This window comes from Thermobia domestica, chromosome 2, assembly GCF_964235325.1.
Source record: "Thermobia domestica chromosome 2, izTheDome1.hap1.1, whole genome shotgun sequence".
NCBI classification, from domain to species: Eukaryota; Metazoa; Arthropoda; class Insecta; order Zygentoma; family Lepismatidae; genus Thermobia; species Thermobia domestica.
The window spans coordinates 94,967,163-94,985,468 of record NC_137455.1 but is presented as its reverse complement, the minus strand read 5'-3'; the positions used below and the strand labels follow the sequence as shown (position 1 = coordinate 94,985,468).

General features: G+C 36.8%; 1 protein-coding gene across 2 annotated transcripts in view; it reads left to right on the top strand.

Annotated features, from left to right (window-relative positions):
- The first annotated feature begins 414 nt into the window (after nt 1–414).
- The window catches only part of LOC145674197 (uncharacterized), a 73,625-nt gene continuing 55,733 nt past the window's right edge, over nt 415–18,306 (top strand). Inside the window, exon 1 of one of the 2 annotated variants that reach the window (XM_081744032.1) lies at nt 415–495. The gene's annotated coding sequence lies outside the window, so the exon portion shown is untranslated. The remainder of the gene's footprint in view (nt 496–18,306) is intronic. The other variant, XM_081744035.1, reaches the window with a different exon arrangement.

Here is an 18,306-nt window from a genome sequence, read left to right as displayed (position 1 = left end):
TGCATTAGGGTAAAATCAGTCAGCAATCTCTGGTCAAGCTTCAGTTCCGTTATTCTTCTAAATCATTAAAACTATAATTTGTTATTTCAGTATCATCAGTATCATTAATGCAAATCTTTATGTTTCTAATGTATAAAAAAAAAGATTCTACAAAAATTGATTAACAACTATACAAAAAATATATTCCATCACAAACATAACTATGAACAAGCGAATCCTCTAGTGTTGACAAATATGATGGGCGGATTTCAAGACATTTTCATAACGTAGCATTTTTTAATACAATCTCCATAATGTGGTAAAATATCATTCAATTTGGGGTCGGCTCAGTGCTACTTATGCTACATCTAGTGACTATATACTGAACCTATGAAAGATGCAACTATTTGTCTGGTATCACTGTCAAAGAAACCAGATTTTGGCGTTGTGTCTGATCGTTAGAAGGACAGTGTAAATAATTCGCAGACTAAATATAAACATTTTGTAATAGTAAAAGTGAGTTAAAATTGTTTAGGGTGTAATAAATATTTAATTTAGTTCAGTACTGCAATTCAATATTCCAATTAAAATGTGTACGGTGATGAAGGTGTTTTTAATTAATAATGAATAGTTTCTTTCTCGTGTCATTACTTTATTTGAAAATTCTGTATATGTAATTCGAATTATTTGTCTTTATGATGGCAGTTAATTGTATTTAACTTCGTTCAAAACGATACCTTCACGACATATGACATATATCGTATATATTTAAAATAATAGTAGTTTATTTCAACATAATTAATTATTGAGATATTAGAACTGAGTAATATTTTAGAGGGATGTAGGTTTAAATATTTCTTATAGAAAATCTAGCGTAAATTACTACGTTATGTTACAGGAAATGGTTATATGATTAATAGTTTTTTTTTATTATTTCTTTCTTATATAGAAAACAAACTTAATATTTCAACTACCCAAATAATAAACTTCCAAATATATAACCGTAGTTCAAATGGGCCCTCGATGTTCCTCTTATCTTTCTTTTCTCATTTTTTTCCCTAGACTTTCACTTTAATATTTTAATTTTATCAATGCTTTTTTTTATTCTTTTTACAATAATATTCGAATTTATGCATTGCCTTTACTTTGTTTGTATGTGTTGTCTACATGTTCAACGTTTAAAACTTTATATTGATCAATCAACTACTTGGTGTATTTTAAGTATCGTTTAAAGGAACACACCGCAGTTTTAAAAAATGTTAGTTTATGCCCTATTATATAAGTCAAATGGAACAACCATAAGAGAGTTTTTTAAACTCAAAGTTATACATTGCTTGCCATTAAAAGTGAAAAACCAAGAAAGAGACATAGTAGCAAGGATGTTATAAAATAGAGGATTTGCCCGTATGTATCTTCATCCTACTAAATCAATGAAGCCAAAAAACAACCGAGCATCGGCACGCCTGATTGGCTACTCTCGTTTTCGCCACCGTCTGATTGGCTACTTTCGTTTCCGCCATGATTGTTGGCTCAAAACATTGGAATCTTATTGGATAGAGTGGGCAGAGTAGGGGTGGCGAAACTGTGACGTATGGCTTCAAGATTTTGTTTAAGGGCAGATCCTCTATTTTATAACATCCTTGCATAGTAGGGAGTCCAATAATTGATTAGCACGACAGCGCCGTGAAGCAGCAGAGACGCCGGGTATGACATCTAGTGGTTGCAATTGAAGGCCGGTCAAATAGCCATAGTTCAGTGGTAGACAAAAGTTCTTGTAAAATGAAATGAAATCTCAATTTAACGTCCTATGATTATGGCGAAGGTTAGTATACATGAGTGTGTGCATATGATCAAAAAATGCCTCATCGTCGAATGCAGCATTTTGCGCCTTTTCCGAACGAATAGTGGCGTTTCGTGAGTGTGATTTATCCTTCCGCGACATTAGTCCCCGTATTGGAAGGAATATAGCTCCAGTGGGCATATATGGACTCTATGGCTCTAGGAAAGCACTATGTAGTGACATGCCGGATCCAGTGATCACGCCATACCATGGGCCGTGAGGACAGATTGGTTGTGCGTATGGTTGTAGTGAATTGTACAGCCCCATCACACACAATGACGCAAGCACTGGAGGCTGTTACACAGTGCCCAGTGTCCCCACGAACAGTTCTACGTAGTCTGACAGAGCAAGGCATATTTACACAGCGCCCATCGCTGCGGCTTCCGCTTACTGTACAGCATAGGTATGGGAGACTACAATAGTGCCGCAAACGTCACACATGGGGAGAATAATACCAAGATAGCCTCTTTTCAGACGAATCCTGCTCCTGTCTGCAGCAATGGCCACATCTTCATCTGGCGCTACCGAGGCACTGGGGTGGGCAACGCCACGTTGGTCCAGCACTGTATGTTATGATGCAAGACGCCATTGGACTCCTTGCCATCGGGAATCGAACCTGAGTTTCCCGCGCTGAAAACATGTACACTAACCACATAGCTACGAGGAGTTTTACATGCTCCCGCTTATGAACTATGTCTCGCTTCTTTACCATCTCAGAATTATGTACCGAGGCTAACGAAGACGCCAGTAACGAGAGTGGAATGACGAAGGTATAAGGAAACTGGAGAACTTCGAGAAAACTGATACCAGGCGCGCTTGTTGGGGAGTCCAAGCTTTGAGTGTGTCCAATACTACAAACTACTACGTCTATGTAATGTTCTGTACACGTTAAGTAATTGTAAATACTTCCATCTATATTTTCAGGAAAAATGATACTAGGTAGAACTAGATTGTTTTCATAAGAGAAAGAGTACATATGAAGTGTACAATTCAATGTTCATACTACACCAATCATTTCCCTGTTAAACAAGTATAGTTATATTAAGGAAGTATACAAATGTATGTTGAGTTAAGAAGTTTTGGGACTCGGTGGATCTCCGAGGGTGTGCCTCTGACCCATACACACAGTGTTTGTCCACTACAAAGACCATTTAGCGGAAGCTGGGATCAAACCAGGACTCCTTGTACCAAAAATGAGCGCTCTACCACTGAGCCACCACGGCATTGGTGCGCTAAGTATAAATACTTACGTTGATATATTTAAAAAAATGATACATTGAAAGAATAGTTGGAAACAAGCCTTATTAGTATTGTGAATGTTTGTTGAAGCTGATTATGGTTCAAAAAGGGTTGCTAGATTTTTTCAGAAAGGAAAAACGGAACATTTTACGATTTCTCTACGGGGGACGGAGAGAGATAGTTATATGATATTCAGAATTCAAATATAACAAAACCCTTATATGGTTCCACATAATAACGTAAAATAATTTTAATTGAAAACTGTGCCAGTTTCATTTAGAAACAAGTGAGTTTCATTTCACATTGTGAAATTACGGTATACTTTCTAAACTATGGAAATTCAATACTCAATCTTGAAGCATACACCTTCGTTGCAATATCAAAAACCAATTACGGTTTTTGTTCTATGGCAATAAAAATTGAAACCGGAAATCTTTAAATTGAACCACTCCCGGTTTAGATGAATGCTCAAAGGAGGGGACAGGACCTACTCTTGGGAAGCTGAATCGTTTAAAAAGAAAAGCATCTCGATATCTTTTACTGTTTTTGCTCTACGGAAATCAGTATTGAAACCGGAAATATTAGTAGATTACAACCACTTCCAATTTTGCTAGAATGTTGCGGGTTGTGATGATAGTTCTCTTGAGGCCGTGAATCGTTTGCAGAAAACAGCTTGTCGCTAGCTAATATCATTTTTGTTCTGTGGCGCAGTGCATTTTTTAAGAAATCGCTACTGGGTATCCAGGTACAAAAGGGGGCCTTGACACACACATAGCAAAATTCAAACACACAGAGATGTTTTAAATTGCATTTTTGGATAATGTACACTTTTGAAATAATGACATACAAAATGAGGTATTCGTCACACTTCTGCTAAACCGTTTCATTTCCGATTCAACACATCGCCACCAATACAGGAGCGGACATATGTTTTTTTTACATTTTGGCTCAGATCCTCCTTCAGGCCAGTACTTAAACATAAAACCATAATTGGATATTTTCCTTTATTTATTTATTTTTATAATTATATTTTTAAATTCGACATAGACAAGACAATGCAAAGAAACGCGACTGATAACAGATGGAGAGGATACAAAGCACACAATACAAGACACAAACTGCTTAACAAGGAAATAATACGTAAACTTGACTAAACATTTCCCTAACGAAATCATTTTATGTATATATGCATGTATTCAATACTAAATATTATTACTAATTTATTTTTTAAAGAAACAATGTAATAAAAAAATTATCTTTATGGTTTAAATATTATCAATGGTTTAAATCATAGTATGTAAGCCTTTTTGTTAGTGGTTCCACTTCTGCTATCATTTTACACTTTAAATATCAATCTGTTTCACATTGTTTGGTTTTTCGCCTGTTTTAAAGCGTGTTATTCCACTTGTAACTGGTTAATTTCTAGAATTATTTTCACACTTCAAATTTTAAAATGTCCCATATTATTTGGTTTCTTATCTGTATTAAAGCATTTTAGGCTATTTGTTAATGATTATACTTTTGCTATTATTTTGACACTTTAAAGCTGAAGTTGTTTCACATTGTTTGGTTCCACAAGTACTTTAAAGCCGTGTTATCCCAGTTGTTATTAGTTATACTTCTGCTATTATTTTTACACTCTGCATCTGAATGTGTTCTGCATTATTTGTTTTCTTATATGTTTAGAATATAATTGAGTAAGTTTCTCATCTAGTTACCATAGGTTTGATGGAGCCGTTAATATTACTAGCAGTCTTAACACCTGTATTACTGTCAGCAATTGATACATGATCTACTATCATCGAATAAAGGGCAATGACTGATAACACATTGCATAGGTCTATGTGATATAAATATGTTGATTTTGAATGTAACAGATTATTCAACTCTGAAAAACATCTTCACAAAGTCCCTCCTTTTATAGATACCACTATCAGGCCTGCTCTCCCGTCTGTCATTTTGCTTCAAGAACTCCGCTACAGCCAGCCTTGGGTTATAGTTTGCAGTACCCGTTCAATTTAGCGCATGTCTTGTTTTCTCGTCGACAAATGATGAATACTGCGAGGTTGGTTATAGTGTGAAACAATTCGTTCAACTGACTTGCTGTGAGGCGACATTGCAAGTAAGGCAGCAAGAAGTTTCTGCAGCATTCCAGAGGAGACTGGTAATAGTCTTCTCAGTCTCACAGAATATTCCATTTCTGCATCAGCATTATCCACCAGTAATGGTACTTCTTTAATTCCTGGCCAGCTGTCGCATACATTTGAGGCAAAAGTCTGTACTTCTTTTCCAAAAATTTCTTGTACTAATGGACGAGCAGCATTTATAATCGACTGTGCTGTAGATGCGGACAACGTAGTCTAAATGGAGTTGAGAATGCCGTCATCTTCTATGTTCAGTCGAACAGCTTCCCAGTTTCTGTTCCGACGAGTCGCATGCACATTATGATTTGTACGACACTGTAGCCTCTGTTCATCGTCCCTCACGTTGTCGCTAGCTACGCAGTCCTCCTTTCCACCGGAAAAGGGATTCTCCAACATTAAGGTCAGTTTCCTTAATGCTACATCCCTCCTGTAAGAACATCAATCAGTAGAAAATCAGATTGTTAAAGAATATTCTGCATCTTCTGGAAGATACTGGTGATGTCATGCATGAGAACTGTTAGTTTAAACTGTATGGAATTTTCGGCCCACGCGTCTAACATTCCGTTGGCAGCAGCTCGATCCTTCTTCTCCCCTTCCATGACAATTGCCTCCCAAACCATCTTGCATCGAGGAAAGTTGTGGAGTACGGCGACAATGAATGTATGCAAGTGTTCACCAAACCGTAACCTTGAAGTAGGCAAGAAAAGTATGGAAATTAGCCATTGTTTTGTGCAGCATTTTTGCTTTTATTTTCGATGTTCTGAAATACATTGTAACATTTTTCAAACTTGACACAGTCAATGTCATTTCAGGAACAAAGTCCAACATGTCCTCCATTCCAAGATCAGATCTGTGGTAAACACACCAAACAGTAAGGATGTCGGCATCGACACTCTGAATCAGCAGCTCCTTGCTCTAAATCTTGCCGTTTTCTATCTAAACTTGCTAGGTCAGAACTGGCTATCGTCGCAACGCAAGGTGTTCCCCTAAAGTGTAAAAGTCCTTTTTACAATTTTTTATCAGAAATAATGAGTTTTAATTGTAACGAACCAAAACAGTGTTGTAAGCTAAAAATAAGTAAAAAATTCACTTCATAAAAATTAAATATCCAAATAGCAAGTTGTTTTCTGTTATTTTTTCTCAGACTATTCAAAAGATATATAAGCCAAACGTCATTTGGACTGTTATATGTGAGAGTTCTGCTTCAACCTTTCTATCTATTTAGTCGGTCTATTAATTTTCTCTGTATTAGAGTAGAATGAAAGTGTTAGTATCTCGAATAGATAAATGAGTACACGAAATGAAGGAAAGAGGATTTGAAATTTCAAGAATGAAGCTCTCCAATTTTATACCTACCCACAGAATACATATAGACACAAAACCAAAGTATATTGAAGTGATTTTAAACTTACAAGTAATTCAAGTAATTTATTGTTCAAGTACTCTTCCAGTAATTTAAAGATGTATTAAGTGCACTGGGTATCCAAACTGTTGGGCCTGGGTATCCAAGTGCTGGGCCTGGGTATCCATTTGGATACAAAAAGGTAGCTTTAAAAATGCCCTGCTGTGGCGATACACGTTGAAACCGGAAACGGGTAATATTAACCACTTCCGGGTTGAATAAAGGTTATGGAAAGGGACGGAACTCATTCTTGGCACCTTGAATCAATTGCAAAAAACTGCATGTCGATATCTCTTACCGTTTTCGCTCTATGAAAATTAGTATTGAAATCACAAGTGGTAGATATTAAATTTGAATAACTTTCGGTTTTAGTAGAGTGTTGCAGGTTGGGGAAGGCAGGTGCTGTCTTGAAACATTGGATCGATTGCAGAAAAGTTTGTCGCTATTTATTACTATTTTCTTCTATGGCGATAACTCTTGAAAACGGGAATGATTAATTTTAACCACTTCTGGATTTAATAGAAGATTAAGGGATAAGATAGAACCTACTTTTCGGAACCTGATTCGATTGCAAGAAACATTTCGTTATCTCTTACCGTTTTCCTCTACGAAAATCAGTATTGAAACCAGAAGTAGTAGTAAACTGCAACACTTCTGATTTTGGTAGAGTGTTGAAGGTCGTGATGATATGTTCTCTTGAAATCCTAAATTGATTGAAAAAAAAAAAAAAAAAACTCCCTATATAGCCTATATCGGGTGTTGCAAAATAAGTGTTACAACGCTTGGGAGGTGACTCCTGCCACTGAGACAAGAAAAAAAGTTCTCTTGCACTTTCGGCTATCGGACATAGTTTCGAATCTACAAGGTGCCGAAAACGTGGGAAAATGACTTTCGGACGCCAATTGTTCGGAAACTATTTAACATAAAGAGAGCGGGTAAAAAATTCACTGAAGAACTCATACCTGCTGTATTGAATTTTGCATGTTTCACAATCCTATCATGCACGCGCAAGGGATTCCCCAAAGTAACGTAGGGAATCCCGGATAATCCGCCAAACGAAAATTGGTCTAAATGGATATGAATTGATAGGGTTTCTACCAGGTAACAATAATTCGTTTGTATTAAGTCGATATCTGGGACAAATACAAAATGGCGGACACCTTGCCCGTTGTGTGTGGTTGCATAATTGCCAGGTACGGATGCTGGCCAACAGTGACGTTCTGAGTATTAAGTGTATCGAATTTGTACTCAAATGCTCTAGAAAGACATCTGGAGTGTCGGTAGAGCACAACTGATGAAGCAGGGTGATCACATGTGTGGAAATATTAACGAGAAATGCCCAGAAATGCACTCATATTAAGTAAACGTTAGTTCAAATCGTCGGAAATGTAAGGATTAGCGTCAAGAACATGAAAGCCATTGCCAATTCACCAATAATATTCCCTTAAACCGAGGCAATATGATGTGCACGGTTGCATACCAATAAGGATGCAACAACTGAGGCCAAGTTGAAATTGTGCAAGGGGACTCACAAAGAAACTGGGTAAACTAAAGGAATGTCACTAGTGGGATCACATGATCGATACTGGAATGTGGCCAATGTGTGTATTGATATCGACATGTAGTTAATGGACAAATGTCAACATGTCCCACTACTGCTGGGACACCGTCCCACGTGCGAAAAATAGGAAAATAACTACTCGGGTCTGGAATGTGAGGCCGTGGGCTCCCAGTAGGATTGGAAACTGCGACCGCGCGATCGAAAGCGAGCGCTCTAGCCCTGAGGCTCGAGGAAGTCTCATTTTCTCTGTATTCATTTCTTTGAGGAGTACCCACTTTGTTTGGCAAGCGCTCTTGTACAGCCTCCCGACATGCTTGTGTGTTTCATTTTATTACTCCTACTGCACAATTGTAAACAATCAGAGCTTTAAGACGTTTCTTTCTGTTTCTCATGTCGTTTTATTTTCCACATGTATGGTGTTCCAGCTATAGTGTTATGTGTGCTAAATTGGTTCATTTTCGTCTTTGTATTGGCATGTGTACTGTGTATAAGATAAGAATTTCTGGAGGTATTTTCCTATATTTTGAGTACGTCATATGTCCCAGAAGACGTGGGACATTATACGAGTTCGTTATTTTCACGCTTTATCAGAATTTGAACCATGAATTAAGAGATATCTTTTCATATGTGTCGACTGTGGGACAATGTCTCAAACAAAGAGAGACATTGATACAATCGTGTTCTAGTTACGTTCTACCAAAAAGTGCAGTAGATGTATTAGCAGAATGTACAACGTTATTTTCCTAGTTTTTGCACGTGAGGCGGTGTCCCAGCAGTAGTGGGACATGTTGGCATTTGTCCATTAACTACATGTCGATATCAACACACACATTGGCCACATTTCAATATCGATCATGCGATCCCACTAGTGACATTCCTTTAGTTTACCCAGTTTCTTTGTGAGTCCCCTTGCACAATTTCAACTTGGCCTCAGTTGTTGCATCCTTATTGGTATGCAACCGTGCACATCATATTGCCTCGGTTTAAGGGAATATTATTGGTGAATTGGCAATGGCTTTCATGTTCTTGACGCTAATCCTTACATTTCCGACGATTTGAACTAACGTTTACTTAATATGAGTGCATTTCTGGGCATTTCTCGTTAATATTTCCACACATGTGAATCACCCTGCTTCATCAGTTGTGCTCTACCGACACTTCAGATGTCTTTCTAGAGCATTTGAGTACAAATTCACCAATACTCACTTAATACTCAGAACGTCACTATCGGCCAGCATCCGTACCTGGTGATTATGCAACCACACACAACGAGCATGAAAGTGTCCGCCATTTTGTATTTGTTCCAGATATCGACTTAATACAAAAGAATTATTGAAACCCTATCAATTCATATCCATTTAGACCAATTTTCATTTGGCGAATTATTCGGGATTCCCTACGTTACTTTGGGGAATCCCTTGCGCGTGCATGATAGGATTGTGAAACATGCAAAATTCAATACAGCAGGTATGAGTTCTTCAGTGAATTTTTTACCCGCTCTCTTTATGTTAAATAGTTTCCGAACAATTGGCGTCCGAAAGTCATTTTCCCACGCTTTCGTCACTTTGTAGATCCGAAACTATGTCCGATAGCCGAAAGTTCAAGAGATTTTTTTTTTTGTCTCAGTGGCAGGAGTCACCTCCCAAGCGTTGTAACACTTATTTTGCAACACCCGATATATAGCACTTTTGTTCTATAACGATAAATATTGAAACAGAAAACAGTTTATTTGTACTACTTCTGGTTTGAATAGAAGGTTAATAGAGAATGTAACCTATTCTTGGGACGGTGAGTCAATTGTAAAATACAGCATCACCATATTTATTACCTTTTTTGCACTGTAAAAATCAGTATTGAAATAGGAAGTAAATTTGAACCATTTCTGGTTTTCGTACATTGTTTTGGATAGTCATGGCGCGTTGCCTTAAGAAGCTGGATCGTTTGCAAAAAACTGCTTCTCACTATCTTTACCATGTTTGTTATGTTGGATAACGCTAAAACTGGAAATGGCTAATTTTAACCATTTCTCGTTTGAACAGAGCTTCAACGTAGGAAATGAATCCATTATGGGAACCTGAATCGATTGCAGAAAACTGTATCTTTACCATTTTTGCTCTACAGAAATCAGCATTAAAACTTTCGGTTTTAGTAGTGTTGTGGATAGTCATGATATATTGTCTTGAGATGCTGAATTGTTTGCATAAAACCGTTTCTTGTTGTCAGGGCCGGATCTTGAATCCGCGAACACGTAGTTCGCAGGAGGCGCCAGGTGAAGTGGGTGCCAAACTGGATTATGTATTTTGTGTTTTAAATGTTAATATTTATTAGAGAAAATGCTATGATAAAAGATTTTCCAAATAGCTCCAAATAAATATTGTACAGACTAAGATACAGGTAAAATACATCTAAAGGATAATCAAGTCGAATCTTTGAGTGGTTGGCTGTAAAACACATCTTTACAATTGAAATGGGCTCGTACATCAATTGGTGTTAATGCCACACTCACAAGTGATGCTAGTTTGAGGAAAATTTTCCGCGGCGAAGGGAGATTTAGGAAAGAATTTTAAAAGAGGGTAAAAGGGAGATTCTACGAATATGAGATAAAATGTACGGAAATTTAGCTTTTCAATAAACTTTAAATTAAGCACTACGGCAGTACGACTGGAGATAGTGGCATTTTTTGCACAATCCCACCATATGCACAAAATACAACTTCATTCTTCTCCCAACAACCCTTCCGCGACCTTGCTAGAGGATATCATTGCCAAAGATGGATCAACAAACAAAGGAAAACAACTACACATATTGCTTATAGACAGTATGCTTTTGAAACTAAGTTTGTTTTACTTGATTGCAGTAATTTAATTTTTAAATTAAAATGAAATGCATACGGCCTCTTCGGTTACGGGTTTGGGATAAATTTAATGTATTTCAGAATTTGTTTGAATACAATTAGTTTTCACACAGTATATGCATATATAACTAGGGTGACTGTATTCGAAAACGAAACTGTAATCGAAAGGTCATTAGGATTTTAAGTAACACTTTTTTTTTTTTTTTTTTTTTTTTTTTTAGAACTCTCACTGACAATCACAGCAACGTATACATACGCTAGTTGTATTATAACAGTGTAAAAATCATTATCAATTCATTCTCTTGTATTAAATTTAGATGGAGCGATATTTTTTAAACATTTGGTAACAGTCTTAATGCAAAATAGAGTTTTGATTATTAGTTACTTCTGTTCAGGGATACACCGACGGTTGTGGTCCGAGAATTTGGATCTCCCAGAACTTTTAATTTTTAAGAAAATTAGCACAATTTCATGGGGAAAATACACAAAGTTATTTGCATTTTTTAGGATACTTCAAAAATCTTCGAACCCAAAAGAGAAATCGTGGGTGCCCCACTGCTTGTGTTTACATTGCTTGATTTCGAAAGTATGTGTTGGAAAGAGACATGAAACACTGAATTCTTTTATATGCCTGAGGGACACTAAAAAGAATTTTTGTGAGGTAACCGGAAGTTCCGCCATTGGATCGGACAAATTAAATATCGATTAAGGCACGCACTTTTGCCATTTGTTGTGTATTAAACTAATTCAGCTAAAATTAATAAAGAATTATTTGAGATCAACTATATCTCAAGAACGATTTAATGAACTAGCTTTGATGGCCATTGAAAATGACATACTCAGTGAAATGGATACGGATGCAATGATAAGATATTTTGTCAGCAAGAAAAGTGTATTTAAATACTATTTATAACATGAACTTTTCAGTAAAAAAGAAAACGAGAAATTAAGCTGATTACCATAAACGTGTCACTAGAAAATACTATGTAAATGTGCTTTTAATGAAGCATAAGAGCATACTTCTTTGTCAAAACCAAACCTATGTTAATGTTAGACTTGTAACTCATAAGTTTTATTCTGTTCGACTTTTTAATTGTACTTGTCAAAATACAGCTTAGGTATATATCTTAGTTGTGTCTTGTGCTTATTTAATAGTAATAATAAAAAAATATATTAAAATTGGAACTTTTGTCAGTTTTCATCTATAGTCAATTAGTTATAATTTCGCCATTTTTCGTTAATATTCACAGGGAGACTACATATATTGAAGAAATTTTCAATTGTAACAATTATTTGAAGAATTTTTGTTCATTACAGATTTCTACTCTTTTTATTATGATTTAGGTCGGGGCGCCTAAATATTGTTTGCTTACACTTAAGAAATGTCTAGAACCGGTCCTGCTTGGTCTTACCGTTTTCGTCCTATGGCGATAAACGGTCAAACTGGTAATGAAACTGGCAGTAATAGTAAATTTAAACCACTTCCGGTTTTAGTAGAGTTAAATTGATAGTCATTATTTATTATCCTGAAACGCTGAACCATTTGCGAAAAACAGTTTCTCGCTGTTATCGTTTTCGTTCTATGGCGATAAACGTTGAAACCTGAAATGACTAATTCCAAGAAATCGCATCTCGGTGTTTCTGATACCTGTCGACAGATGGACGGAAGACAAAATCGTTCAATAAGATTTCCGACACTTATGCATAACATAGCTTGAAATTTTAATAATTGCATTATTATTATTATTATTATTATTATTATTATTATTATTATTATTATTATTATTATTATTATTATTATTATTATTATTATTATTATGCCTTTTGGCATGTCCTGGGACTAATGAGGATTTTTTTTAAATTTTAGACTTGGACCTGGAAATGTTTCTTCCACTTTTGTCGATCTTCAGCTTCCTCTTTTAACTCTCAATATTTTCTTTCATCTTTCAAATCATCGATCAGCTGTGTTCTTCTTCTTCCTATTACTCGCTTCCCTTCCATCTTTCCTTCTATGGCAGTGTGAAGAAGACAATTTCTTCGCAAGATGTGTCCAATCCAATTGGCTTTTCTACGAAGGATGGTGGCTAGAAGTGTCCTCTCCTCTCCTATCCGTTTTAAAACATCTTCGTTTGTTGCTCTCTCTGTCTATTTTATTTTCTCCATCTTCCTCCAACACCACATTTCAAAGCTCTCTAAATATTTATTCTCTAACTTCCGTAATGTCCAAGTCTCTGAACCATACAGTCCAATGCTCCATATATAGCACTTGACCAACTTCTTCTTAAGTCTAATATTGAGCCTGCTAGTTCAGAGTGATCTTTTCTTGTTGAATGCTTCTTTAGCTATGGCAATTCTTGACCTGATCTCTTTGGTGCAGTAAGCGTCTCGTCAAAATACTTCCCAGATACTTGAAATTATCGACCGCTTCAAGTTCTTTTTGTTCTACTCTGATCCGTAAGGGCGTATTTTCACGGGAATGCTCATGACTTTCGACTTTTCGATGTTAATTTCCATTCCATACAGTTTTTCAGTGTCAACTATTTTGTCAATCATCTCCTGCAGTCCTCCTTCGGTTTTAGCTATTATAACCGTATCATCTGCATATCTGATCTTGTTAATGATCTGCCCTCCAATCTTGAAATCTCTAATTCCCATTAATGCTTCCTTCATTAAACATTCACTATAAATGTTGAATAATTGGGTGACAAACTACATCCTTGTCTGACTCCTCTTCCAATCGCCACACTATTGGTTTTTCCTTCATTCAAGCGCAACTTCACTCGTTGTCCTATGTACAGGTTTTGAATGAGTCGTCGATCTCTCCAGTTGACTCCGATTTCTTTAAGTATTTTCAGAAGTTTCGTCCAATTAACTCGGTCGAAAGCTTTTCGCCAGTCGATGAAGCACAAACACAACTCTTCCTTTACATAAAGAATTCTTTCTGATATAATTCTCATCAATCCAATAGCATCTCTGGTGCCTTTTCCTTTCCGGAATCTAAATTGATCTTCTTCTAACCTTTCATCTACCTTACTTTCCAACCGCCTGTTCAGTATGCGTGCAATAATCTTTCCTGTGTGAGAAATCAGATTATTGTTCTGTGATCGCTGCACTTCTTTGCTTGCTCTTTCTTGGGCAATACAATCATTGTAACATCAAGAAAATCCTTTGGCCATTCTCCTCTCAGGTAGATCTTGTTAATACGTGAAGTCAGTACTTTCATTGCGTTGTCTCCTAATTCCTTGAGCAAATCTACTGATATGTCAATGTCTCCAGTGGCCTTTCTCCTTCGCATGTCTTTGATTGCTTGTACTACTTCACTTTTCAATATACTGGGTCCTTCTTCATCATCATCCACCTCTTCTTCTGCTTCGATCGCAATATCTTTGGGGCGGTTCTTCTGATCACACAGATCTTTTATGTATTCCTCCCAAATTCTAAGGATTCTTTGATGGTCAGTGGTTATATTACGTTGTTGATCTTCGATATCGAACGTTCGTGTACTTTTGTTAGCTTTCCCTCCTAACTCTTGTGCTTTCTGGCACATCAGATCTTATCTGCCGCGCTGTTGAAGTTCCATTATTTCTTCACATATCTGCTCCATGTACATTTCTTTGGCTTTGTCTGTTTCTCTTCTCAATTTATTATTCAGTCTTCTGTATTCATTCATGTCCGTGTTTTTTTACCCTTCTGCGTTCTTCCATCTTTTAAAGCATTGCTTCAGTTATCCATGGTTTTCTCGGTGCTCTTTCCATCCTGCCAATGTTATTGTGGAGTGTGTCAAGTAGTCTGTTTAACTTTTCCCCAACTATTCTCTATATTGTCAACCACATCGCCCATTGCACAGAATTTTTCTTCGATTTCTTCTTTCACATCACATCACTTTCTTACTTACTCTAAGTTCCATTTTCGATTTCTCCTCCCATTTTCTTGATCGACTTTAACCAGGTTTGCACTTCTAGTAGGGTAACAAAATGTAGAAATGTGTCACCCCGTAGGATTCTCATTGCCAAAAGTGGCAACTATTTTATCTTAATAGACATTGGTATAAAGAGCTAGAAAAGTAATGTTGCCAACCTCGGCAACTGGTAGGGTGGCCGCCATGTTGGTTCAAAGATGGCGTAAATAATGACAAATTACGTAATACATGCTTATCAGAATGTAGTCATGTGTGGTATCAAATGAAAGCTCAGGATGCTTACAAAAAATGAAAATAATTGTATACATTGTTTAAGCCATTTGTTTGTGTTTAAGGTCAAGATTGTAAGATCACCTTACTGAAATTCCTAGTTAGAGGTACTAGTGTTACGGTTTTGTTAATACTTTAAATTGAAAAGTATTTCAATCGAATACATTACATGAAAGCGGACTGAAAGTTAATTATAAGACTGTAATTGTAAAACAAAAAGAACGTTTCATTTCTGAATTCTCACAGTGTCATCTATAATCAGTACGATTCTTCATCGCTCACTTCAGTTTCTGAGTCTGATAAGTTGTCTTGAGATACATACTCATTTTAGCACACTTGTTTATAACAGTCACACGCTGGAGAGCATGAACGTCTTGCATATTTACATGAACAAGATGATGATTTACATTCTTTTTTGCACTTACAGCTTGTGATACGCAAATATTCTGTAGGAACTGGTGGAAGCATTGTCATAATTGGTACGTAGGATATCCCTTTCGTTTGCCAGCCACAATCTGTAGGTGATGGAAGCTTTTGATATTGCTGAAGTGCTCTCTTCCAAACGATCGTTTGATAGTTTGCTCGATTGATATGCTGGCGTAAAGCATCCTCTGTTGGCAGCAGTTGTTGAATAGTCTTTCCTTGATGAAAGAGCTTCAATCTAAGATCATTTACTTCGGATACAGTGGGTTTCGAGTGGAAAAGGAGGACAACGAAATATTCAATTCTCTTGAACACATCAGAAACAACTTCATTTTCCAGTCCCATAGATGTTCGTAATTCATAGTTGTCTTAATATACTTTCCAAGCTGACTTCTTCCCATGCCTACTTATTTGACTGGTTGTATCACAGCTTGTCATGCTGTGAAATGCAAGCAAAGAGGACCGTATACCACATGGCATATCAGATACAATCTTATGGATTGGTATTAATCTAGTTGGGTTGCTTCTCTTCATCCATACGCGAGGACATAAATTATGCCACACAAGAAGGACGAATACATCTGTATCGTCGCTAGAAAAGATAAGCGATGCAAATCCTTCATCTAAAGCATGTTTCCCAAGCAACAACATCCTTGTGTCTGCTTCTTCTTGATCTGAATGAAGGTCCGGGATGTCTCCGATCCAAGAATTAGTACCTTATTGTCTGGTAATCTTTTTGAATGTTTAAGAAGTTCCTCACTGATAAAACTTAGAAGGTTCTCTTTGTTCTGCGGCAGCGACATAAAATACCTCCATGATGCAGGAAGTGGCGTTCCTCTGTCTTGGATCATCCTTCTAATGGGTAAAGCGTTTCCTGATCTAAAATTTCTTGTACTTGATTTAATAGACGGTGAGACATACCTATCAAAAACAACATCAATCCTAGTGCATGTTGCTGAATAATTGGAAAATATAAATTCAGTGAAAGAATCTGCAAGGTCTCCAAAAGTTTTACCACTCTTTGGTTTACCAACCTTGTGCACACAAGCCATACCATCAATAATCAGTGCTAATGAGCACTGATGATTCTTTTTTTTTTTTTTTTTGCAGTGGCTACTGTATTTTGTGTTAGAAGCTGAAATAAAGCAGCCTTATGACCAATGATAGGTGAAAAGTCCGATCTGAACAGGGATGGAGGATATTCAAACAACTCATGTTGTAAGAGAAATCGAAAATCAACATTTGGATATCGGGCTATGTATGTAATTAGTCGCTGATTAACTTGTGTGTCAGACTCCAGATGTCTTACTTTTGACTTACTTCGTTGTGACGTTATGTCTTTGAATGTTTTTTGGTTTGATTTTGGTATAGTCTCAAACATATTAACTTGGGATTCAGGAATTAGACGTGTCTTAATGATAGTGTCAATAATCCTTTTGCCATTTTCAAAAGCATTGAGAATGTCATGTGCAGTATGTTCCGGGATTACATCTCCTGTTGATATCACTCTGAAATCATTGTTGAAATCACGAAACAGTTGAAAGCGCACAAGTTGTTCTTTTATTAATGCTACATCGGTGATGTCCCTCTCTAGTCGTTTCTTATGTTGTTCATTGTGGCTGAACGGTGTTTGAATGTCAATGTTGAAGAGCTTATTTACCTCTTCAGCCAGATGTCCAAGTTCATTGAAACTGAGTTCCCATCGCTGTCTGGCAGATTCATTCCGAGTAATGTTTATTATACCACCTGCTACCTTGCAAATCTTGTTGACATGTTCAATGGCTTGATCAGTTGCTATCTTTACAAACGGCAGCTTGCTTCTTTTGACACCAAAATGACCATCAGTAAACTCTGCATAAACTTCTGTGGCAAAGTGTGGCAAATCTCGCATGCATGTAAGGCAAACTGGCCCCCATCTGGTGTAGTTTGTATGGTTGTCAGCAGCAATCAAAGGTAGCATATTTTCGAAAGCTTCTAAGTGTTTATGCCAGTTTCCCTCACGTTCAGCTCTTATAAAGCTGAGAAGTGTATTCACTGCCTCCAAGTAAGTCAACCAAAATCCGAAAGTTAACTGATTTACATGCTCATCTACAAATTCCTGTAGTTTTGTTACAAATGCAGGAAGACTACAAGTTAACTCCTTCACTGTGCTTCTAACTTATTCATAATCTCCATTGTTGAAAGATGTAGCAATTCTTAATGCGTATTCCTCTACAACATCATATTCACATCCTCGACCTGAATTGTTCAACCAATCTACAAATTCATTAATCAATATATGTCAAATAGCTTCAAAGGTAAGTTTGTGAGCTCAGATCGCACGGTTATACATTTTACCTTTCATTATTTGACGATGTGACTTCTGAGAAAATTCCACTTTCAATCCAACAGTCTTCCAGACCTGAACCAGCAAACTGTTGGCCTAAAGCTGACAAGTACACCATAATCATGTAAAATCCTCCAAGTCTAATTATCACGCCACGGGTTTCTTCTTCATTTGACCATACCAACTCATTTGCTTTACAGTAAAGAGCCTGATCAAATGTTATGACAGTGTGCTGCTGGCCCAAATGTTGTGAAATCAACTTGCATCTCATTATAGCTGTCCAAATTGTATCATAATCTGAAGCTGGTGCTGGCAGAATTGGACAAAACCCAACGATAGTAACTGGAGT